This window comes from Canis lupus, chromosome 33, assembly GCF_048164855.1.
Source record: "Canis lupus baileyi chromosome 33, mCanLup2.hap1, whole genome shotgun sequence".
NCBI classification, from domain to species: Eukaryota; Metazoa; Chordata; class Mammalia; order Carnivora; family Canidae; genus Canis; species Canis lupus.
This window is the reverse complement of record NC_132870.1, coordinates 3,121,992-3,125,542: the sequence shown is the minus strand read 5'-3', so window position 1 is coordinate 3,125,542 and position 3,551 is coordinate 3,121,992. Positions and strand designations below refer to the sequence as shown.

The 3,551-nt window shown below is 42.4% G+C and overlaps 1 long non-coding RNA gene across 1 annotated transcript; it reads left to right on the top strand.

Moving 5' to 3' along the window:
• Nucleotides 1–316: 316 nt before the first annotated feature.
• LOC140624007 (uncharacterized) lies at nucleotides 317–2,882 on the top strand. Its single transcript, XR_012023566.1, has 3 exons — nucleotides 317–890; nucleotides 2,047–2,165; nucleotides 2,604–2,882. It is a non-coding gene; the product is annotated as an uncharacterized lncRNA (long non-coding RNA).
• Nucleotides 2,883–3,551: the final 669 nt, after the last annotated feature.

Genomic DNA, 3,551 nt, shown 5'->3' with positions numbered 1-3,551 from the left:
CATCATATGCTAGAGACTGTTCTAGGTCCTAGGAGGTGAACACAAAATAAGGTGCACTTTGGGACTATGCACCTGGCCCCCCTGCCTGTCCCTGAGGAAGTCGGATTTCAGGACAGCAGAGGAAGCAGTGAGTGGGTACAAGCCTGTGGCCCCCCCACAGAGGCAGCGTGCTAAATGTGGGCACCGTGAAGACAGAGGAACCCCAGAGCAGAAGGCAGGGTGTGCAGAAGTGAAATAATGCTGTTGGATGGTGTCAGGGAGTAAAGGTGGCAGCGGTGATTTGGCTCTATGTCCTGGATCATACAAGCGGTTGTGAGAGCTTCCAGGGTCAGAACACAAAGCCAGTGTATACACGTGGGGTGGAGTATCAGGTGAAGCATGTAGCATGCTTTGTCCTTATAAACTGCTGACTGTCAAGGTGTCACAAGAACGTAGGCTCGCTTTGGGCGTTGGGTGAGAGAGAGTAAGTTTGGAAGTCAAGGAGAGTCCAGTGAATCCGGAACATATCATTTTATGAAATTTACCCCTTAGTTCTATGGGGTAGGGGGCTCTTTCTCTCCTTAGGACCTCGCATTCCTTATGCTATGACACTTACTGGATGAATGTATGGATGAAATAGTTTATGGAATTTGGAAGTATTATAGGGAGCATATCCTTGGCAGACAATTGAGAGAGATTTGTAATGAGGAACTGAGCAGTTTACCTCATAAAATAATGACACCTAAAACATTGTGACAGGTAGGGTGTTCTTAACAGTTTTACTCATCCAGAGGGTTCACTTTGAGCTGAGATGGTGTAAAACGTGGGAGGGGTGCAGGGCAGCCCTGTTCCAGCCTGTCTCCAGGACACAAGGAGGTGGCTCTCCCACAAGAGAAGGCCTGGGAATGCAGGTCAGTGGCTGATGAAAATGGGCACTGGGTGGGGGCAGAAAGAGGGTGAGGCTTGAAATCCATGATTAGAAGATAGAGTTTCATTTTCACATTTTGTGCTTTACTTTTGGCTAAGCCAACGAATTTCTGAGGCTCCACTTCCTTTTTTTGTAAAACAAGGATAAGCTGTGCCACCTTTTACCTCTGTTCTAAATTTCTTCCTTTTAGAAAATTTTCTTGTGTTGGGGCACCTGAGTGGCTCCGTTGTTTGAGTGTTTGAGTATCCAACTCTTGGTTTTGGTTCAGCTCATGAACTCCCAACGGTGACATCAAGCCCTGTGTTGGGCTCTGTGAGTCTGCTTGGGATTCTCTCTCTCTCTTTTTCTCCCTCTGCTCCTCACCCCGCTCATGTTCCCCCCCCCTCAAAATACAAGTAAATAAATCTTTTTTTTTTTTTTTTTAAAGAAAATGTTCTTGTGTTAGAAATTTCCTTGGATAGATACACTGTCCTTTTAAAGCATAAATACACCCTGTAGGGCCAAGTCTTTCCATCACAGGAAGCACAAAGTATCTTGTCACTCGAACTTCAAATAGATTTGATGCAAGGCCTTACTGGAGACAGGGAGGCCTCTTAATTGGGCTGCTCTGGATTGAGAGTAAACATTCAGGAAATGACTAGTGGACAGCATACAAGTGTCTGTGCAGATAACAATACAAGGAATCTGTTCACGGCTTTCTCAGGCATGATCAGAAGAGACAGCAGGTCACCTCATGGTGGTTGCAGTCCAGCCTCTAGCAGAGAACAAAGTTAGGGGTTTCTCCTGGCAAAGGAAGAGCTTGGGGGGGGGGGGGCGGGGGAGATTCCAGATTGGAAGAAAGCCAGACAGATGTGACTTTAAATCCTGGCTGTGCTTTTCTTGATAACCCTTGTTTCTTTTCATCTGTAAAATAGTAATTATATTTAACTGAAAGTATTGTTAGGAGGATTAAAATAAAAGATATATGTCAATTCCTGGCATAATGTAAATACTCAGTAGATGATAGAAAATGTTATTTATTTTGAAGAGTCTCCTATGAAGCTCAGTAAACTAATAGTTGAAAGTGGAGAAGCCCGGAGACGAGTCAGAGAGGAGGAGCTGGGCTGGGGTCTGAGGTAATAATGAGATTTTTTTGCCAGGAAGCTGTGTTGCATCAGCAAGTAATGCAGATTTTAATAGGGCATCTTAAAGACTGGACACCCGACTGGTCGAAATGTGCAGTTTGGCTGGGATCTGGATGGGACAGGTAATCTTGCAGGTAAGCCTAGAAGTCTGACTTGTAGGCCCTTCTGTATACTCAGGACAAAAAAGGGGAGAAGGGAAGCAAGATTTTCTGGGTCTTAATGACAAAGTCCAGACATAACTAATTCATACCAGAAACACAGTCAGAAAATCGAGTTTATAAGAAAAATTGAGTGAATGATAAATGGTATCTGAGAAGTGTAGTTCTTTGCCCCCAAACTCTTTAGCCTCTACCATTAGACTCCAGTGAGGTTTAGATTCTGATATTGCCTCACAAAGTGGGTGACGTATACTCTTGTTTTCCCAAGACAGAAATAACTTTCTTTAGGATAAAACTAACACATAGTCCTTGCAAAATAAATACATAAATAATATAGGAAAGCATAAAGCATAAAGAAAGTATAAAGTCTATGCTTTTATATTAATATATATGCTGGTATATCCTTCTGTATAGGTGAAACAAACACCGGGACACCCCTGGAGCAGGACCCACACTCACTGGGACCAGACCAGACCCCAGTAACTTTACTACAAGATGACGGGGGCACTGAGTCCCAAAGCAAGGAAAGACATGACTTAGAGTGAGAATCCCTTTGTCTCCCCTCATGCCAGAGCGGTTCAGCCCCCATCACTGGGACCTACCCTCCCAACTGAGTCCCAACCACCTGAAGGTGGGTTATGTTCTTCTGGCTAGCCCACCTCTATTAAAAGTAAAAAATTATTTTAATTTTCATTTGATTACCAGTGAAGTAGCACTTCTTGTGAATTAGTCATCTCTACTAGTGTGAATTGCTTACTTTACTCTTATCCTTCAAAATATTATTTAACTAATAGGTTACTTGCTTTTTTCCTTACAGATTTATAAAAGGGTTTTATGTAACAAGATATTAAGTCTTTGTCATCTATTCCATTCTTCCTCGGGCTTGTCATCTGTCTTTTCACTGTATGCTATTCTTTCTCACAGGAATTTTATGGTTTTGCTTTTATCTCCATTTCAGTCAGTATTTCCACTCTTTAAATGCCCTACAGAATCAGATAGGAGAGCCTAAAGATTCAAAATCATGATGCTAAAAAAAAAAAAAAATCATGATGCTGGAAATAAAAGGTTGGACAAGGATACAAGGCTCTAAATATAACCATCAGGTGAATGGAACAGACAATAGGGGCTGAGGATCTTGTAGCTTCATAAAATCAGGGAAGTCCTAAGACCACACACTGTAGGTTTAGATGAGCTGTTTAAATCCTGGTTCTGTCAGTTACTAATGGGAAGGAATTGGGAAATTTGCTTAACTGTATCTCCATCTCCTCACCTGTAAAGTTTGGGATTTTTGTGTGGGGTGTAGGAATATTGTCAAGTTTCTGGCTTCTGTAAGCTCTCAGTAACTGTTAACTGTTCTTGAAA